This window comes from Solanum pennellii, chromosome 5 (genome assembly GCF_001406875.1).
Source record: "Solanum pennellii chromosome 5, SPENNV200".
NCBI lineage: Eukaryota > Viridiplantae > Streptophyta > Magnoliopsida > Solanales > Solanaceae > Solanum > Solanum pennellii.
This window is the reverse complement of record NC_028641.1, coordinates 35,485,611-35,507,375: the sequence shown is the minus strand read 5'-3', so window position 1 is coordinate 35,507,375 and position 21,765 is coordinate 35,485,611. Positions and strand designations below refer to the sequence as shown.

At 38.0% G+C, this 21,765-nt stretch overlaps 1 long non-coding RNA gene across 2 annotated transcripts; it reads left to right on the top strand.

The window, feature by feature from the left end:
- The first annotated feature begins 2,191 nt into the window (after positions 1 to 2,191).
- Positions 2,192 to 19,959, top strand: LOC114077257. Of its 2 annotated transcripts, none has more exons than XR_003578325.1 (3): positions 2,192 to 2,433; positions 2,538 to 3,489; positions 19,745 to 19,959. It is a non-coding gene; the product is annotated as an uncharacterized LOC114077257 (long non-coding RNA). The 2 variants fall into 2 exon arrangements; XR_003578326.1 differs by having other exon boundaries at positions 2,192 to 3,083; positions 3,157 to 3,489.
- The last annotated feature ends 1,806 nt before the right edge of the window (positions 19,960 to 21,765 follow it).

Here is a 21,765-nt window from a genome sequence, read left to right as displayed (position 1 = left end):
CCTTCTGGGGCAGGTCTGGCGATTTGAGATTCACCGCAGGTTTGGCCTTACAGAACTAGACATTAGGCTCGTCCGTTCAGTGTAACGTTGGGGAGTGTGTGGTCTAGTGAGATTAGTTAGAGAGAGAACTAATTTGGCTTTTGGTATTTTGGCCTTGGGGTTTTGGGTTAATGGTTTAGGGTTTAGGATTAAGGTTAGGATGTAAGTTTTTTTAGGTTTTATGGTTCAGGATTTAGTGAGGTTAAACACCTATGGTTTAGTATTTAATGTTTGGAATTTTGTATTTAGAGGCTTAGGGTTTTGGTTTATGGTTTATGGTTAGGGTTAGGGTTAAGGTTAAGTTTATGGTTTTGGGGTTTTTTGTTTTTGGGTTTAGGGTTTATGATTTGAGGTTTAATGTCAATGGTTTAGTGTTTAATGATTGGGATATTGTATTTTGGGCTTGGGGTTTAGGGTTTATGGTAGGGTCATGATTAGGGTTAATGTTAGGGTTAGGTTAGGATTTAGGTTATTTCTTAGGTTTTATGGTTTGGGCTAAGGATTTGAGTTGTAATATCTATGGTTCAGTGCTTAGTGTAAGGGTTTTGGTATTTTGGGCTTTGGGTTTAGAATTTAGGATTTAGGGTTAGAGTTAAGGATAGGGTAAGTTTTAATGTTCGTGTTAGGGATAGGGTTAGGGTTAGGGTTAGGGTTTAGGTTTTTTTTAAGGTTTTAGGTTTAGGGATTTAGGATTTTTGGTTTAAAATCTATGAATTAGTGTTTAATATTTGGGGTTTTGTATTTTGGCTTGGAATTTTTGGTTAATGGTTTAAGGTTAGGGTTAAAAATAGAGTAAGGGTTAGGGTTCGTGTTACGGATAGGGTTAGAGTTAGGGTTAGGGTTTAGGATTTAGGATTTGAGGTTTAAATTCTATGGTTTAGTGTTTAACGTTTGGGTTTTTGTATTTTGGGCTTAGTGTTTTGGGTTTTTGTTTTAAGGTTATGGTTAGGGTTAAGGTTAGGATTAGGCTTTTCATTTTTTTTAGGTTTTTGCTTTAGAGTGTTTGATTTGAAGTTTAATATCAATGATTTAGTGTTTAATGTTTTACTTTTGGTATTTTGGGCTTGCGGTTTAGGGTTTATAGCAAGTTTAGTATTGTAGTTAATGTTAGGGTTAGGGTTAGGGTTTAGATTGTTTTTTAGGTTTTAGGGTTTGGGGTTAAGGATTTGAGTTGTAATATCTATGCTTTAGTGTTTAATGTTAGAGTTTTGGTATTTTTGGCTTTGGGTTTAAATATTAGGTTTTAGTGTTAGGGTTAGGGTTAGAGTTCGTGTTAGGGTTAGGGTTAGGGCTTAAGTTTTTGGTTTAAAATTCATGGTTTAGTGTTTAATGTTTGGGTTTTGGTATTTTGGGCTTGTGATTTTGGGTTAATGGTTTAGGTTAGGGTTAGGGTTAGGGTAGGGTTGGAGTTCGATTTTATTTTGTTTTTTGATTTAGGGTTTGTGGTTTAAGATTTGAGGTTTAAAATCTATGGTTTACTGTCTAATGTTTGAGTTTTCGTATTTTGGATTTAGGGTTTTTTTCGGACTTAGGGTTTAGGGTTTAGGGTTAGGATTAGTGTTAGGGTGTAGGTTTTTTTAAGTTTCGTGGTTCATCCTTTAGCATTTTGGGTTTAAATTCTATGGTTTAGTATTTAATGTTTGTGTTTTTGTATTTTGGGCTTAGGGTTTTTGGTTTTTGGTTTATACATAGGGTTAGGGTTAAGGTTAGGGTTAAGGTTTTTTTTTTCTTTTTTTTGGTTTTTGGGTTTAGGGTTTAGGATTTGAAGTTTAATATCAATTATTTAGAGTTTAATGTTTGATTTGTTTAGGGTTAGGGTTAATGTTAATGTTAGGGTTTAGATTTTTTTTAGGTTTTAGGGTTTGGGGTTAAGGATTTTAGTTTAATGTTTAGTGTTAGGGTTTTTATATTTTGGGCTTTGGGTTTAGGGTTAAAGATAGGGTTAGTGTGAGGGTTTGTGTTAGGGATAGGGTTAGGGTTTAGTGTTTTTTTAAGTTTTAGGATTTTTTGTTTAAAATCTATGGTTTAGTGTTTAATTTTTGGGTTTTGGTATTTGGGCTTTTTTTAATTACCCTTGGGGGTAGGGGCTGAGCAACACCCTCAGGCCTTAACATTAATAAAATAAAATAAAATACATGGAGGGGGACATAAACCTAACCTCCCAAACCTATGGTGGTTTAGAGTCAACATTCCAGAACAGGAATTCAACTCCTCACCTTAAAAATGGTGAATCCAAAATACTAACAACCTAGAAGAGAGGACTCCTCTCCATACATAGTATCTAGGAAACATAAACAAGGGAGACTTTTCCTTTATATTTTCAAAAAAAAGGCAATAACCTATTTTAAACTATTCAAAGAAGCTATAATTTTAAATTATAGCTAAGTTGAAAAGGTAACAAATTGCTCAAGGAGGTTTTTTAATTTTCTTTATCTTTTTCCTTCTAAAGATAGGAATTTCCAGAATATCAAGGTGATATTAAGCCTTTGCTTCTTTAGGTAACTGCTGATTGTTGAAGTATATTTGAGGACTAGTTGTTTTGTGACTGTGCTTGGAAAGGGCATCAGCAACCCAATTAGCTTCTCTAAACACATGTATGCATTTAATGTTTTGGGTCTATGTGATGAGCTTCTGTAATCTTCCCAACTGTGTTATGATGCTCCATCGAGGGGTTGCTTTCTGTATGATCCAGTGTACAACCCATTGAGAGTCCAGCTCCAGTACTATGTTCCTGTAACCAAGTTCCAGTGCCCACGTTAAACCAAAAATTGCTGCTTCAATTTCTTCTTCGTTGTTGGTGACTTCTCCGAGTAGAGTTATGAAGGCCATCAGCAACTTGCCAGATTGGTGTTTCACAATACCTCCAGATCCAATCTTTCCTGGGTAGCTGATTGCACTTCCATGTGTGTTGATCTTGATCCACTGGTTTGGGGGTCTTATCCGGGTTACCATGTTCACTTAAGTATAATGAACACACCTTTCACAAACTTGAATTAATTCTTTCCATTTGGATGGCCACTTGATTTGAGGGAATGGAATGATCAGTAAGTGGTTGTTTTCCTTGTAAACTGAATATTTCACCAAGCTGATGTTGGTTGTTTTGCTCCATATTTGCAGGAACACCTGTTTTTCCATAGATTCCAGCAAATGAAGATAGGTGTGGCATACAGAAGTAGCTTGTGAGCTGCATTTTTGTACATGACTGTCCACCATTGTTTGATGAGATTCTGCAATGAAGTGTGGTCTTGCTGGATTACTTCAGTGGTTGCAAAGCTTCTCCACACCTTGGCTACAAATTGTCCAGAATTGAAGGTGTGCTCTATGATGTCCGTGCTTGCCCTGTTACAACAATAAAAACAGTGGGTTGGCTCAATGCCAAAGTTAGTCAACTTGTCATTAGTAGGGAGTTTACCCCTTATGGTTCTCCAAAGTAAAAGAAGGATTTAAAAGGTATGTTTTTATGCCATAAAAGAGAATTGAATTGATTTTTGATACTTTTTTCCCTGATCTCCTCCCAGACAGAAGTCAGGGGAAGGTTCCATTACTCTTGACTTTCCACACAACTTGATCTAGCAAGTTGTGACGAGGAGAAATCTCTGTTGCAATGATGTTGTCGAAGTGAGTAGTAGGGGTCTGTTCTATCAACTTGCTCCAGCTCCACTGCCCTTCTTCCCAAAAATCAGCCACAGTGATGTTGTTGAATCTGTTGCTATTGGTAGAGAATTGTGCCAATGGTCCAATGCCAAGACAATTGTCCCACCAAAAGGAACAGTTCCCTGCTTGAAGTTTTCATTGGATATGTTGCTCAACTTGGTGTCTATTCATTAGCATATATTTCCAACTCAATGAGGACAGTATTTTGCTCTCACCCAGAGGGTCTGTTTAGTTCTAAAAACCCACCACTGCTTGTAATGGATGTCCAGGCAAAGATCATTCAAGTTCCTCATTCCAACCCCCCCTCCTCATAAGGGAAGCTTAGATTTTTCCATGATGCCCAGTTGTACCTCTTCCTATTACTTTTCCATTCCCTACAAAAATCAGCAAGGAGCATTGAGTTTGTTTAAGTACTGAAGACGGAGGAGTTACTGCAGACAGTAAATGCATAGGAAGAGCTAGTAGAACATGTTTTGTAAGAACTTCACTACAACCATAGTTGAGTTTTTTGGTTTGCCACCTGTAATCCTACATACAACTTTGTTAATAAGGTCAGAGAAATAAATATTCATAAGCCTACCAAAAAATAAAGGGCAGCCTGGGTATGTAAGTGGCCCCTATTTTTGTATGAAACATGTGAGTCTTTTAATTCCATCTCTTGTGTTGTTGAAGGAATTTGAGTGAAGCATAAAATGACTCTTGTCTCCATTGATTAGCTGCCGTGAATTATTTTCATACTCCTTTAGAGTTTGCATTAAGAGTTCCAGTGTTTTTCATCTTCCAAAGGTGAACAAAATTATATCATCTGCAAAACTCAGATGATTCACTTTGGGCCCCCTCATTTCCATGAAAAACCCATGATAATCAGGATGGTTATGTAGCATGTTGAGTGACCTGGATAAGACTTCTGCACCTAATATAAATAGGGCTGGAGAAAGTGGGTCACCTTGATTAAGTCCTCTAGTGGAGTGGAAGAAGCCATATCTCTTGCCATTGACAATGATTGAGCATCAGTTATTGGCCATAATTCTCCACACCATATCAATGAAGACTTCAGCAAAACCCGTTTTTCTTAAAACTAGACAGATATAAGACCATGAAACTCTGTCATAAGCCTTTGACATATCAGGTTTTATGATGACATTGCTACCAATACTGGGTTTCTTGATTTGGTGAATTATTTCCTGAGATAACATGATGTTTTCAGAAATGCTTCTACCTTTAACAAACCCGGATTGGTTAGGAGAAATTAGAGATGGGAGGATAGGGCTAAGTCTGATGCTCACCAGTTTAGATATAATCTTGCTAGCGAAGTTACTTAGACTTATAGTCCTGAATTCAGTTAGCTTGTTAGGAATACTCACTTTAGGTAGTAAAACAATACAAGAATGAGAGAAATACTTAGGAATCCTTTGGACACTGAAGAAGGCCTGAATAACTCCCATCAAATCATTCTTGATGATGTGCCAGCACTTTTCAAAGAAGTAACCATCCATGCCGCCCTGACAAGCTGCAAAATTAGGATTCATAGAAAAAACCACACTCTTAAGCTCATCCATGTCAGAAATACTGGTAAGCTGAGTATTTTGCTTATGACTAATCATCCTTGGTGCATTCCAAAGTGTTCTCATTGATAAGTTTTCATCACCTGTAAAAATATCTTTGAAATTTTACAAGCTGCCAGAGCAATATTCTCCTCACCTTGTATCCATTCCCCATTTTCACTTGTAATTTTGTGGAAAAAAAGTTTCTTAATTATTCCTTGAATGGAAGTATTTAGAATTTGTGTCACATTCCTTGAACATTTGCAGCTGGGTTTTTTGTTTCAAAATAGTATCTTCCAGCTTGAGGAATTTAATGTATTGGGCATTCAGTTCATGAAGGGTTGTTCTGTTAGAGTCATAGGGTCAAGGATGTATTTTTCTTCAGCTTTGTGAACATGTTCCTCATACATCTTAACCTTTTGGAAGATATCACCAAATTCCTTGTTAGACCAAGCACTAAGAGTACTAGAAAGTTTTTTGTGAAATCTCCACATATTATTACCCTCCACTTCCCTATCCTAGCAAAGTTTTTACAGTTCCCATGAAGAGAGGATTGTCAACCCAGCAAATAAAGAATCTGAAGTACCTGATGTGATCATTCTCTTTTGAAACCATTTCCATAAGAAGAGGACAGTGATCTGATCCAGTAGCTGATAAATGGTGATAGTGGTCTGAGGCATCATTTCCAGCCAAGAATCATTTACAAGAGCCCTGTCAAGTCTCTTCTGAATTCTGTTATTGATACCCCTTTTATTGGCCAAGTGAATTTGTGACCACTGAAACCAATGTCCAGAAGGCCACATGCTTCACTGACTGCCATAAAATCAATGTATTTCCTCATATCATAAGGCAACCCTCCCATCTTTTCTTCCTTTGTAGTTATAACATTGAAATCTCCTATGGAGCACCAAGCTTGGTATCAACTGTGGCTTGTTGTAACATCTTGTCCCAAAGAGGCCTCCTCAGGTGCTCCTTGCATTTTGCATAAACAGAAGTAGTGATAAATGGAATCTGTAACACATTGTGATTCATCTCACAGGTTATTTGTTGTTCATCTTCAGCAAGAATGTTATAGTCAATATAACTGCTCCAGAAAACCCAATTATGCCATAATAGTTGCTAGTATCATTCTCCATGTTTAATCGAACTTTAAAATTTTGAACATGTACACTATTTGAGAAAGGTTCCAAAATAGTGATGATGGATAGTTGATGAAGTTTCCTCAACATTTTGAGTCTTTCCAACACCTCTTGAGCGTTGATCCCTCTCACATTTCATATGATTGTACTAATCATTGGGAGGATCTAGAGGAGAATAACCTAGTGTTTGGTCTGCCTGCAGTGACCGAGTTGACATCTTGATTCTTGAAAGAGTTGTTCTGTTGAAATCTTTTTGGAGATAAGCCTTGATTTTGTGTTACCTATTGTATCTCATCCTCTATAGCTTGATCATTAGATGGGCCCAAAGCCTTAATTAAGGCTTCATAGTCTCATCATCATCATCCGGATCATATAGAGATTGGTTGTCCAGATAAGCCTTGACTTTGTGGTACCTGTTGTATCTCATCCTCTTTTGCTTGATCATTAGATGGACTAAAAGCCTTCATTAAGGCTTCACTAGTATCATCATCATCATGCAAATCATATAGAGATTGGTTGTCCTTGTCCAGTTCCTCTTCAGAATTTTCAACATCATACTCATCTATCAAAGGTACTGTATTGAGTTGACAAGGTTCTTCCCTCTTATAAGGAGGTTCAGTTGTTGAGGGGATTCTATCTTGATCTTGTAGAGTGGGAGTATGCAGCCGCTGATTTTCATTAACACTTTTGCTACATAGTTCCTCCCTCTTTCCCTATTTTTGCTCATTTCATTTCCTTGTTGTTTACTCTGTCTCCTTTTAGCTGCACCCTCTTTTGTTTACTAGGCTTATTTTTGCTCTTGGGAATGCTTTCATGAGTACAGTCAACACATTACCTGTTTGAATAAGAGAGTTAGGTTGTATAGCTATGATACCTGTACCCTTGAGGAAGGGAGTATTATCAGAATGTCCTTTAGTATAATTAATGTTGTTTGTGTTCTCCTGAGAAGCTGTCTTATTCCTGCTTGTAGTATCTTCTTTGTCTGCTTCCTTATTTTCCTGCATGGTTAAGTCAGTGAAAGAATTGTTTTGAAAATTAATAGGAATACCTGTTTGTTGAGCTGAATTATTAAGTTGTTCATTGGTAAGCCTATTATGTGCCTGGGTTTGTTTCCAAATTGTCTTGGGAGCTCTATCTTCTTGAGGTTTGGTATTTTTCCTTCTTTGTGTATGCCATTCCTCTTCTCTTTGTTGCTCTGTTTGTTTCTGTTTCCCTTTCATTAATGTGTTGTCGTTGTCTATCTTCATTCTCTTTGATATGTGCTTGTTGATTCTCTTTCCCTCTCTAATTTTGTTGTTCCCAGTTTTTGTCTTTTTTTTTCATTTTCATTTTCCTTTCTTTGTCTATATTCTTCATCCCTTATTTTGGATTTGCACTCATCTATATCATGGCCTTGGTGTCTGCAATACTCACAAAAAGGTGGAACGTTTTCATACTTCATAGGCTGCCACGTACCTATTGTATCATCCTCATTATTCAAATCAACCCATACATGCGTAGTCTTAGGTTTAGTCAAATCAATTTGCATTTTGACTTTATCCATCCAGCTCTGGATCTTTTAATAGAGGCAATGTCTAAATATAGCACCTTGCCTACAGATTCAAAGAGAGGAATAAGAAAAGGTTTATTGAAATAGTGTCAAAGTAATCCTGGTAAGAGAATCCAAACAAGGACTATAAGAGTTTCCTCTTCCGGAGTAAAGAAAGGTGTCCAAGTTTGTATTCTCATCAATTTACCCTCAATAGTCATTCTTTGCTGAGTCCATACAGTATTATAATATAAACTCATTCTGTAAATCAATAAACACATGTCTAGAGTTGTGATGAGCTATGTTGACCCCCCTCCCCGCTTAGTTGAGTTTGTTAAACGAAGCTCTTCCGGATAAGCTCAACCTTAGGCATGGTTGCACTAAATTTCCCTACCAAAGTATACTTACAGTCAACAGTTAATTTACTCATGTAATCATGCATGGTGGTCTGTCTGGGTGGTTTTAGTACAACCATGGGATTTTGGGCTGCATGTATGTGCCTTAAACTTGCTGCCAAAGTCTGAACCACAGTATAAAGAGCAGGTTCAGGGACTCTGTCCTGGCTACTGCTTTGTGGTCCTTTTGAATTGTTCGGATCAGTCACTTTTTTTAGGAACAGACTGGGGGTTGTTTCGACTTGGAGGAGCATTTTTATCAAAATTGTGAGAAAATTTTTGAAGATCTCTGTGGTACTTGTTTTGATCACTGCTTTCTCCCATAATATTTTGTTGAGCTTGTTCCAGGTTATCATCCCCCTTTCTATGATTTTGATCACTATGTTTCACAACTTTATTTGCTAGCACTCTCTGTACTGAGTATTGTTTCTTTCCTTTCTGGTCGTTAAAGTCTTCTTGTTTTCTCTACATATTATCACCAGCATTTCCCTTAATGTAGTTAACCTCCACACCTGGCTACGATTGTTCATCCTTGCGTGCTGTAGTGTCGATTGGCTTTACTCCAAATGAGAAGTATGAAGGGATCTCCACATCAATTACTTCTGTTGGTGTAACACTTGCCTTAGTTTGTCGGTGGTTAGAACCCAGACCAGCCTTCCTATTGTCGTATTTTCCTGTCTCCCCGCTATGTTGCATTCCCAAATTCATTTGGACAGAATTTGCATTATGATTGTGGTGAGTTAAGTGATTAGATATGTTCATGAGGGGAACATACGCCTCTAATCCATTATCCCCCCCACCAGTAGTTTATGAAAAGAACGACATTTTGGTTACCGGAATTTAGGTCGCCGGCGACCTGGACGTCCTTTGAAGGTGCAATTATTTTGAGGTGCACATCTTCCACAGGGGATTAAACCCCAGTAGGTAAATCACTGCAAAACACCTAAGAAGATGCTCGATTTTGAGATTGAAACTCTTAGAACTTAGCTGCGACTTCCCAGAATTTGCCCCTTCCATTCTCTCAATTGGCACAGTAGAATTTCTCAATTTTAGTGTATGTTGTATCCCTTGATTAGTAAAATCGTTCCCTGTATCCTTGTAGTCTTGTTAAACCTTTCGAGGAAATAATTTCGCGACTCCCAATCATTTCACTCTTGGAACTCACACTATTCATCGCTTCATTCAATTGCAAATTCCCAAATTTGTGAGATGAATTAGAGGGTGGTTTTTGTTCATCTTGATCGTCTGCTTTGAGTGCTCCTGTTAGAGCTGGTCCGGCGGTCGACAGGAGTCTTCCGGCAGCTCAGGCGCCATCTCCTTCCGGCTGAACTAGCCGTTGAAGTTAGCTGTTAGATATTTTCTTAGAGGGCGTGTGTTAGAGTGAGAAATTAAAGAGAGAAAAATTTGGGAAATGAGGAAGAGATGGTATTTTGGTCTTGGGGTTTCGTGTTAATGGTTTAGGGTTTAGGGTTAGGGTTAGAGTCTAAGTTTTTTTGAGGTTTTACGATTCAGGGTTTAGCATTTGAGGTTTAAAATCTATCGTTTAGTATTTAATGTTTGGGATTTGGTATATTGGGCTTTTTTTTTTAATTTTAATTACCCTTAGATGAGTAGGGGTTGAGCAACACCCTCAGGCCTTACCATTCAACAAAAATCAAAATACAAGGAGGGGGCATAAACCTAACCTCCATAACTATGATGGTTTGGAGTCAACTTTCAAAAAGAAAATCTACTCCTCTCCTTACAAAAGGATGATTCCAAAAATTCTAAGCACCTAGAAGAGAGTACTCCTCTCCATACATATAATCTAAGAAACATAAACAAGGGAGACTCTCCCTATACAAACACAAAAATAAACAAGACTAACCAAACTATTTAAAGGATCTATAATTTGAGTTATAGCTCAGTTGAAAAGCTAGCAGCATGTTCAAGGGGGCTCTTTAATCTTCTTGGTCTTCTTCCTTCGGAATCTTGGCATTTCTAGTAAATCTAGCTGATAGTAAGCTTTTGCTTCTTTAAGTAGCTCCTGACTCTTATAGTATATTTGAGGACTAGTAAGTTTTTGACTATGCTATGACAATGCATCAGCCACCCAATTTGCTTCTCTGAAGATATGTGCACATTTGAATTCCTGAGTCCGGGAGACGAGTGATTTCAGTATGTCCAACTGACTGCATATGTTCCACTGTGGAGTAGCTTTTTGTAGGATCCAATTGACTGTTAACATGGAACATCTTCAAGAATGATCTTTATGTACCCTAATTTCAGTGCCCAAGTAATTCCAAATATGGCTGCACCTATTTCCGCATGATTGTTTGTACCATTTCCGGGGGGATGTATAAGCTAATAGGAGATTGTCTGCTTGATCTCTCAATATATCTTCTACCCCAATACTGCCTGGGTTATGTAATGCACTTCCATGTGTGTTGATCTTGATCCATTGGTCAGGTGGTCTTGTCCATGCTATCTTTTGTATTTTAATAACATGTTCACACCTCTCTGCTAGCTGGATGATTCCACTCCAAGTAGAAGGCCAGTTAACCTGTGGAAAAAGAGAAGTTATTAGTTTATAATTATCATTATAAATTGCATACCTTACTCTTCTACCATTTGATGTTTTGCCACCATATTTACTAGCACATCTATTTTTCCATAGGTTCCAGCAGATGAGAATAGGAGTGTCCTGTAGGATGAGTTAATGAGCCTTGTTTTTGTGTTTAATTATCCACCATTGTTCTATAAGTTGTTGCAATGAACTGTGATGAGATTTAACCCCATCCATATTGCAAAACTTCTCCAGACTTCAACTTCTAGTTCACCATTGTTGAAAATATGGTTGATGGTGTCTTTTCCTGACCTGTTGCTACAACAAAAACAGTTAGTAGGATAAATTTCAAAAAATGATTAGTTTTTCATTAGTAGGTAGCTTGCCATTTAAAGCCCTCGATAGGAGAAAGGAAACTTTGAATGGTATGCGATTATGCCAGATGAGAGCCTTGAATTGAGATTTAGGTCTTTTATCCTTGATCTCATTCCAAGCTGAAGAACAACTAAACATGCCATTGGACTTTGCCTTCCAGTATGCCTGGTCTGGGAGTTGCTGTTGTGTAATTGTTGTTGCCAGTATGTTGGCCAGCTGACTTGGAGGAGCCTGTTGAATCAACAAATGATAATACCATTGGCCATCCACCCAGAAATCTGGTACTTTTCTATTATCAAACCGGTGACTATTATTAGAGAACTGAGCAAGCTGGCCTTCACCTAATCAATTGTCCCACCAAAAGGAACATTTACCAGAGTTAAGTTTCCATTGGATGTGCTACTCAATATTATTCCTGTTATGTATTATCATATGCTTCCAGCTCAAGGAATAACCAAAACACCATTTTTTGCAGATGGGATTAGACCTTTGACAGTATTTGGCTTTGATGAAATCACCCCATAATGTGTTTAGTCCTAAAGATCCACCATTTTTATAATGGAATGATAAACACACATCTTTCAAATTCCTCATTCCCACCCCTTCTTCATTAGTAGGGTAGTTGAGGTTCTTCTAAGAAGCCTAATGATATTTCTTCTTATCACTCTTCCATCCCCAGAAGAAGTCAGCCATCAGTATTTGAATTTGCTTGAGTACTGTGGAGGGAGGAGTAATAGCTAATAGTAAGTGAATTGGGAGATCTTGAAGGACATGCTTAATCAACACAACTCTTCCACCATAGCTTAGTTGCTTAGTTTTCCACGCTGTAATCCTGCATATCACTTTATTTACAATGTCAGAAAATTAACAGATCCTAGGTCTACCCACAAAAAGAGGGCATCGAAGATATGTATTAGGTTCCCGTTTTTGTTTAAAACCAGTGATCCTTCTAATTCTATCCTTTGAACTGATGCACCAAGAAATGACTTTTGTCACTATTGATCATTTGACCTGATGTTTCCTCATAATCCTTGAGAGTTTGCATGATAAGCTGGAGAATTTTAGCTCTTCTTGAAGTGAACAGAATGGTATAATCTGCACCTAAAATAAATTGTGCAGGGGAAAGGAGGTCACCTTGTTTGAGGCCCCTAGTGGATTGAAAAAAAACAAATATTTTTCCATTGATAATGATAGAGTACCAGTTGTTAGCCATAACTCTCCAAACCATGTCTATGAAGATCTCATTAAAACCATCATTCTTAGGACCAGACATATATAAGCCCAAGATACTCTATCATAGGTCTTTCCCATGTCCAACATTATAATGACATTACTACCTATATTAGGCTTTTTAATATGGTGGATGATTTCCTGAGCCAACATGATGTTTTCAGATATACTCCTACCCTTCACAAAAGAGAGAGATCAAGTTAGGTAGAATAGGACTTAATATTGTACTCAAAAGTTTGGAGATGATTTTACTAATGAAGTGGCTCAGGCTAATAGGCCTGAACTCTTTCATTTTGTTGGGGTTATTCACCTTCGGTAGATGTACAATACAGGAATGTGAAAAATATTTTGGAATCTCCTGGCCACTGAAAAAAGCCTTAATCACTTCCATCGGGTCCTGATTGATGATTTGCAAACATTTTTGAAAAAAAAATACCCATTCATACCATCCGATCTTGTTGCTAACATGGGTTCATGGAAAACATTACCTCTTTTAATTTCTCCATATCAGGATTGGAGATAAGTCTGTCATTCTGATCCTGATTTACTATTCTAGGGATGCATTCATGATTCTCCTCATTGATAGTTTTGTTCTACCCTGTAAAGATTTGTTGAAAGTATTCACAGTCAGCCTTACAAATGTTTTCATCAGCTTGAACCCATTCCCCATTTTCCTGAATTTTGTGAATGAACAACTGGAGAATTTAGAGTTGGTATCACCCTCCTTGAACCATTGCAACTGAGATTTCTGTTTCACAATGGAGTCCTCCAATTTAAGATATCTAATATAGTTAGCATTAAGTTCACGTAGTGCCTCCCTGTTGATATCACAGTTGTTCTGAATCAAGTTTTCTTCAGCTCCCCTAACCTTCTCTTAAAACTCTCTAACTTTTGGAAAAATGTCACCAAATTCCCTCTTTGACCAAGTACTCAGAGTGTTTGAAAGTCTTTTCAATATTTGGTGGAATCTCCACATAGTATTTCCTGTCACCTCCCCTCCCAACAAGATTTCACAGTCTCCAAGAAGTTGGGTCTGTCCGCCCAGAAGTTAAGGAATCTGAAATATTTAGTGTGACCATCCTCTTTGTTGATTATATCCAATAATAGAGGGCAGTGATTAGAACCAATAGAGAGTAGATGAGTAATGATGGTTTGGGGAATCTGATCCAACCAAGTATCATTGATAAGGCCTCTGTCAAGTCTTTTCCAAATTCTGTGGTTGATACCTCTATTATTGGACCAATTGTATTTTTGACCACTAAATCCAATATCCATCAGGCCACAAGCTTCAATAATGGCAATGAAGTCCAAGCTTTTTCTGATATTGTAAGGAATTCCCCGTAGTTTTTCCTCAGTAGAAGTTATTACATTGGAAGCCCCCACTAAACACCATGGTTTGTCCTCTCTCTCAGCTTGTTGGAGCATTTTATCCCATAGATGCCTTCTTAGTTGTTCTTTACATTTGGCATAGACAAAAGTAACTTTGTATCTCATTGTGATTAAAGTCACAAGTAATTTGTTGATCATCTTGATATCTAACATTACAGTCAATATCACCATTCCAAAAAAGCCAAATTTTGCCATTACACTTTGTAACTGCTTTATCCATGGCTAGTTGGTTCTTGAAGTTCATCACATTACCATTATCTGCAATGGGCTCCAAGAATAACAATAATCGATAACTGGTGTATTTTCTTGAGCATTTTGATTCTTTCCATAACTCCCAGAGTGTTAATCCCCCTCACATTCCATATGATTGTACTAATCATTGGGAAACTCTCGATGAGAAAAGTCTTGTGTTTGGTCTGCCAACAGTGACAGTTTTGATATCCTAATTTTTGAAGTGAAACATTTCATGTTTCAACCCTCTTGGAGATATACCTTGATTTTGAGTTACTTGTTCAAGCTCCTCATCCAGGGCCTGATCATTTTGAGGACTGAAAGCTCTTATCAGAGCTTCACTAGTCACATCGTCATCATTAGGGTCCAATATAGACTGATTATCCCTTTCCAGTTCATCTTCTTAGTTTACTACCTCATATTCATCAATAAGGGGGACAGTATTGACTTCACAATATCCTTGTTCTTTATCCGGAGGTGCCCTTGGAGGTGGTGTCAAATTTTTGACCTGTACTGAGGGGCTACTCTGTCCGTGCAGATTATCCACCTCCATTAAAAGTATTTCTTGTTTCTTCCCTCCTGACCAGTAGGTTTTCTTGAACTGCATCATGTTGCTTGTTTAATCTCCTTTTAGCTACATCTCTTTTATGCTTGCTTGGTTTGTTTTTGCTCTTTGGGTTACTTTCTAAATTACCATTGGTTACATTGTTGTCCATATCCTTTTCATTGTTACCCTTGTATTGTGTCACCCTGACTTCAGTTTCCATGTTTTGTTTTCCCCTTTGTGCAACCTTATTATATGTATGTATAGTTCCTGTCTGCTGAGCATTTTCTTGCATTTTCTGTTTGACATCTTCGTTGTTTTTCCTACTAGTCTGGTCTCTAAGGTCAGGGTTTTGGTCAGTATACTCCCTCTCATGCCCATCATGAGATATGTTCCCCGCTTTGGTCACCCATTCCTGCAGATTAGTAGTGTTCTCCTGACATCCCCCTTCCTTAGCTACTTCAGCTACATCCATCATAATCTAATTTAAATTCATTTTATTAGAGTTAGGTTTTTCAGCTATGATACCTGCATTGTTGTTCCACCCATCTTTTTGTTGAGCCATCTGTTGTTGTTTTTGTCTGTTTCCCATTGTCACCATGTCCTTGCTTTCTTGAATTGTGTTTCCCACATGGATTGCTTCCTCCTCAGCAGTATGACCCTCTACCTGCATAGTTAGGTTATAAAAAGGTATTATTTTGATGATTAGTACTCATACCTGCTTGTTGAACTTGACTTTGTTTTGTTCTCCTTTCTTGCCATACAGGTAGTTGTTGTAGGTCTCCAAACTGCTTTTTGTCCCATCTTCTCTTGGAATATTTCGTTTTTCTTTCTTTGAGAGTGCCATTTTTCCTCATTTTGCTGAGTTGGTTGTTTTTGCTTACCTCCTTCTTTATAACTTCTTTGTTGCAGTTGATCCTTACCCTCCTTTGTTTTGTTCTGCATTGTTTCCTATTTTTTGTTGTTTTGCTTTTCTTTATTTCTATTTTTCTTGTCATTTTCCTGCTCCTTCCTTTGTCTGTACTCCTCGCCTCCCATCCTTGCTTTACATTCTTCTAGCTCATGACCTTGTTGTCTACAATATTCAAAATAGGGGGGGGGGGAATATTCTCATATTCAACAGGCTTCCATGTACCTATGGAATCATCATCATCATTTAGACCAATCCACACATCTCTAGGCCTAGGCTTGGTTAGATCAATCTGCATTTTAACTTTAGCAATCCCTGCCGTTGATCTTTTGATAGAAGCTGTATCCAAATATAGAACTTTTTCTACAGTTTCCAATAAGGAAATGAGGAAAGGTTTTTTATAATAGTGTCAAGGTACTCCAGGTAGAAGAATCCAAACCGGGACAGTAGGAGTCTCTTCTTCAGGGGTAAAAAAAGGAGTCCAAGCATGAATCCTCATGAGACTACCCTCTATGGTAATTCTCTGCTGTGTCCATACAGCATTGTAGTCTAGCTCATTTTGGAGGTAAATGAAAACATGTTTGGCATTATNCCCCCCCCCCCCCGCCATATTAAGCTGAGTCTGCTGAATAAAGCTCTTTCTAATCAAGTCCACTTTGGGCATTGTAGTGCTAAATTTTCCAACCAAAGTATATTTGCAGTCCACCATAAGGGTATGCATATAGTCATGCATATCAAATATTACTTCTGGTTGACCCTGTTTGGTGGTCTGTCTAGGTTTGGTTTTAGCACTATAATAGGACTTTGAGCATCACAGATTTGCCTCAATATAGCAGCCAGAGTTTGAAAATACAAATAGACTTGAGGTCGGGGTATCATCAACTTAGGGTGAGAGGGGAGGATGTACCGAAGATGGCCTTCCGGACTAGGTACGGACCAGAAACAATATGGCCTAAGAATGCCAGAGACTCAAGCGAAAATTCACACTTTGAAATTTTTTTTATATTACTCCATATCCTTAAGAGTTTGTAGAAATTTTTTTATATTAATCCATATCTAAATAAGGCTTGAATACTCTATTCATAAGGTCCATGAATGTTGCATGAGAATTGGTCAAACAAAAGGACATAACTAGGAACTCGTAATGAACATAATGGGTTGTCGAATGTTGTCTTAAGGATATCACTTTTTCTAACTCTTAACTGATGATAGACAAATATGAGGTCTATCTTACAAAAACAAGTGGCACCCTAAAGTTGATCAAAAAGATCATCAATTCTCAGAAGATGATACTTATTCTAGATAGTTACTTTTTTCAAATAAAGGTAATCTATGCACATTCTAATAGAACCATCCTTCTTCCTCACAAATAAGACTGGAGCACCCCAAGGTGAGACACTTTGTTGAATAAAACCTTTCTCAAGGAGATCTTTTAACTCTTTCAACTCTATTGTAGCCATTCTATATGGTGGAATAGAGATAGGACGCGTATCGGGAAGAATATCTTACAAAAGTATATTTCTCTCTTAGGAGGGACTCCGAGTGCATCATCTCGAAAGACCTCTATAAACTCAAGAAAAACTGGAACTAAGTGTTCGATACAACCATTGGAAACTAACTTTTTCTCCTTAAGGTACAAAATGAAATGACCCTTAGGTAGTGTTGAACCGCTACTCCACTTTATAACTGGCTCACTAGGAAAGTGGAACCTAACAACTCGAGTTCTACAATCAATTGAGTGATAATAGGCATGAAATTAGTGGATGCCTAGAATGACATCAAAATCTACCATATCCAACTTATCTAATTCAATCATGGTATTCTTGTGATTTAAAAAATGGTAAAATCATGATAGTCCCTCAGCTAGAATAGACTCACAAATAGGTGTAGAAGCACTGAAGGGTTCAAGAATTTGCTCATAAAGAATATCAAAATTTAGTGCAATATAAGGAGTCAAAAAATCTAGAATTGCTCATGCATCTAGAAAAGCATAAACATAAAAATTAAAGACTTTGATCATACCAGTGACAACATCTGGGGAATTCTGTTGCTCTTGGCAACTAGTGATAGCATAAAGACGGTTTTTTTGGTCTCCTAGTCCCTCTGTAACATCTTGAAAATCCAAGACGTGTCGTAAAGCGTAACATAGGTGTCATAAATTCTAAGTACTATTTCTAAGTCCAATGTTAATGAGTATAGGTCATTTAGGAGGTTTAAGAACCAAAACGTCCATGATGTCCGGGAAGTTAGTTCAAAGGGGTGTTAGTGTGTTTTAGCCTATTTCACTAACTTTTAGGAGTCAGAAATGTACGAAAATTGGTGGAAATATATCTAATATGTGTTTGAGTTGTTTCATGGTTTAAATGTACGGGTATGACTCCACAAGGACCAACCAAGGGCCCTTGAGGAGGACCCTTGTAGTTTGATGCAACACTGCCTGGTAGTGTGCATCGACAGGACAAAAGACGGTCTGTGTAGATCGACGGGGCGTCGATGCCACCGTCGTCCCACACTTAAGCTGGTGGAGAAGGTCCCTTCACCTGCACAAACTCTGAACTCATCGACGAAGTGCAGAGGTGCAAGCTACGGTCCATGTGTGGATCGACGAGGCGTCGATGCCACCGTCATCCCACACTTAGACAATTGGAGGAAGACCTTGCCTGCACAGTCTCTGACAAAGATGACGGAGTGCAGGACGGAGGGGGGTTGTTTGTTGACTCACAGACGGCCCATCGATCGGGGTTTCATCTTTGAGGGTTGAGTTTTCAACCTAATTTAAGTTGGTCTTATTTAATTAATTAAGTGGTTTAGAGGTTAGTTGGGGGTTAAAGAGAGACTAATTAAGTTTATTAAGTCCCACTATAAATACCATCAACCCTCATTAACCTAAAGACTACTCTCAAATAAACTCTCTTCCTTCTCTCTTATTTCTCTCTCTACATGAACTCACTATTGAAGACTAGCAACTACTAAGGTTTGGGGGTTGGGTTAAGGTGTATCTGATATGAGGATGGTGAAAACTATCAATGTGCCTTTAATTCTATGAAATGCTAATGTGTTAACCTCACTTATATGAATTGCGATGAAAGGACTTATACTCATATAATTCTTATTGAGGTATGGAAGATGATGATTATATAAGGGGTAGACCCTATGGCATAAATTAAGCTATGATTGATAATTAAAGGCTTAAAGACATTTCAAAAAGGGACTCTAACTTATCACCGAGTGAACTAGATAGAGGAGTGTCCCTTCCCACATAGGGAAGGTAGGAACACTACATTACTCTTGAGATTGGATGCTATAAAGCATCGCACATAAAGAGGGTCCCAACTAAATCTCCTAGTTCTTGAAATATGTTGCCCCCATAGGAATACTAGCTGGTAGATCCACGTAGTTTCTATGTTTCATGTTTTGGAACTACCTTGGCAAGTAGTCCGCTTTCTTTCATTGTAGGGTTTTATGACATCGGATTCCACACTAGATCATGTAGTCTATGTCGGTTAGGGCAAGATGTTCCCAAAAAGTAAAACGTATTAAAGGACTTGAATCTAACTTGGATAACCTAAGGGGTCTAGCTTAGTCTAGGTAGGGTTATGGGACTCTACCTAAACATTGCACTAGTTAGCCTTGAGGGCAGTCTTAGGAGGAGGTTCTTATATATTTTTATGTTATAATAACATACGATGTATTTATGATGACGATGGCACATTGTTGATATTATAGGTTGATTAGTTCATTTATGAATATGCCTTGGGTTATAATGTTAATATATGATGAAATGCAAACCTAAATGCCATGATATGTAAAGTTGGACATTGATCATGTTTTCTTGTTGAGGATACTTTATTGAGTAAGGTTATGGGGCTTTGCTTGGTTACTGCACTTGTTGACTCAAGAAAGACTTGTAAGTAGTTGTCTTGCTTATTATGATATGTTTGACTCTTATTCATTCTTGTGATATTATTCCTTGATGTTAGGGTTGTAGTAAATCATGGTTTCAAGTATGTTGGGATAAGTATTACTTGTTGAGATAGTAAGCATGTTTGGTTGATTGATATTACTTACTTGACTTTGCATTAAGTCCCTAAAGGGGTAAAATGGCATGTTTTGACAAAAAGTCCTTTTTAGCATGTTTTGCTTGTGTATGTGAATAAGATCTCATACTCAGTACATGTGGAGTACTAATCCCATTTTCTTCCCTTTTCCCATATACTTTAGGTTCCGGTCGTTGAAGAGTTTGGAAGGCAACATTGTTGAAGGCTTGGATTCTTCCTTTCATCCAAGTGGGGCAAGTCCTCAACTTTCATGGGCAATGACATACTTTAGCTTACAGATTTTGTTATGAGCTTATTGACTCAATCATTCCTTTCCTTTTTAATTGAATATTGTACTTTCTTATTACCTATACATGGTCTTGTTGAATTGATGTAAGGTCTATGCCCATATTGTGATATTCGTTTAGATGGTATGATATGAGACAATCATTGAGACTGTTTCTATATTTTACATATATGTATGCGCAATAAAATTACAAGGCTATGTAACCTTCCTATACGAAGGGTCTATGTATACTCGATGTGAATATGTATTATCTGTATGTAGATGTCTATGTAAACCTTTAAGTAGTGATGATAAATGTTTTAAATTTTTCCACATATTTCAACCTATGTATGTAATGACATGAAACTAAGAGGCTAGTCTTAGTCCTTGAAAAAAACGACGACGTCGGTTACCTCTAGAGATAAATCCGTATGTGACAAACTTGGTATTAGAGCATGAGGTTGAATACCGTTGAGTTATGTGTCTCTCTCTACCATGTCAATATATATTTGTATTCATTAATGTGAAGCACACCACACTTATGATTAAAAACCTATGTGATGCTTAGGAATCACTCTCTTTCTTGGAAATCTTATATCGTGCCAATAGAGTATACTTATGGTGTGCTTTTGCATCTATAATATTGTTGTGCTTATAGGACGCATGAACACTCGAAGGAATGCGACTCGAAGACTTGAGGAGGAGGTTGCTAATGGGGGAGCTCCTCTCCATGATGAGCAAGTTCCTCCACTTGAAGAAGATGCTAATGTGGAGCAAGCCTCGGCTAACCCTCCACCCATGACGGAGGCTGAGATGAGGGCTATTCTTGCTCAAATGGACCAAGCCATGACTACTCAAGCACAAGACACGGTTCAAGCCCAAGCTATGACGGCCCAAGCCAATCGGGATATTGCTCCCTGTCCTCATCAATAAGTTACTACTATGGCTTCCCGTCTAAAGGACTTTACTCGAATGAACCCTCCTACTTTCTATGGATCTAAGGTTGATGAAGACCCCCAAGAATTCATTGATGAGGTCTATAAGATACTATATGCTATGGGGGTGTCTTCAAGTGAGAAGGCCGAGTTGGCCACATACCAACTCAAGGATGTGGCTCAAGCTTGATATGTGCAATGGAGGGATACTAGGTCGTTGATGGGTGGTCCGATGACTTGGGAGATCTTTAAGGCAGCGTTTTTAGATCGGTTTTTCCCTAGGAAGATAAGGGAGGATAAAGTGACGGAGTTCATCAATCTTCACCAAGGAGGAAAAATTGTACATGAGTACTCTATGGAATTCATTAAGTTGTCCAAATATGCTCCCTTTTTGGTCTCTGATCCTCTAGACCAAATGAGCCATTTTGTGAGGAGAGTGTCAGAGGACTTACAAAAGGAGTGCCAATTAGCATGCTACATGACAACATGAACATTTCCCGTCTTATCGTTTATGCACGAAGGGTTGAGGAGGCAAGGGCTAAGCGGAAAAGTAGAGATGCTAAGAGAGCAAGGTCATTTGATGGAGGTTCTTCAAAGAATAGGATTGAGATACTAGACAAGCCTAAATTTAAGAGGCGGGGTTCTAATAAAGTCCGTTCTGAATTCCCAAAAGCTAGTGGTGATAGGGTGTCTAACCCTAAATTCAAGAAGGGAAAATGTACTAATTTACCAAATGAGTAGCCAACTTGTGTAAAGTGTGATAAAAAGCACTATGGTGATTGCCTTAAGGGGACGGATAATTGCTTTAGTTGTGGCAAAAGTGGTCACAAGATGAGAGATTGTCCAAACTTGAAGAAGTCAAGACAAGGGTAGTTTCCCAGCTCAAGCAAGTGGTTCTTGTGATGCTCCAAAGAAGAACCACTTCTATTCTCTCCACTCTAGGGGTGAGCAAGAGATCTCTCCCGATGTGGTGACCAGTATGTT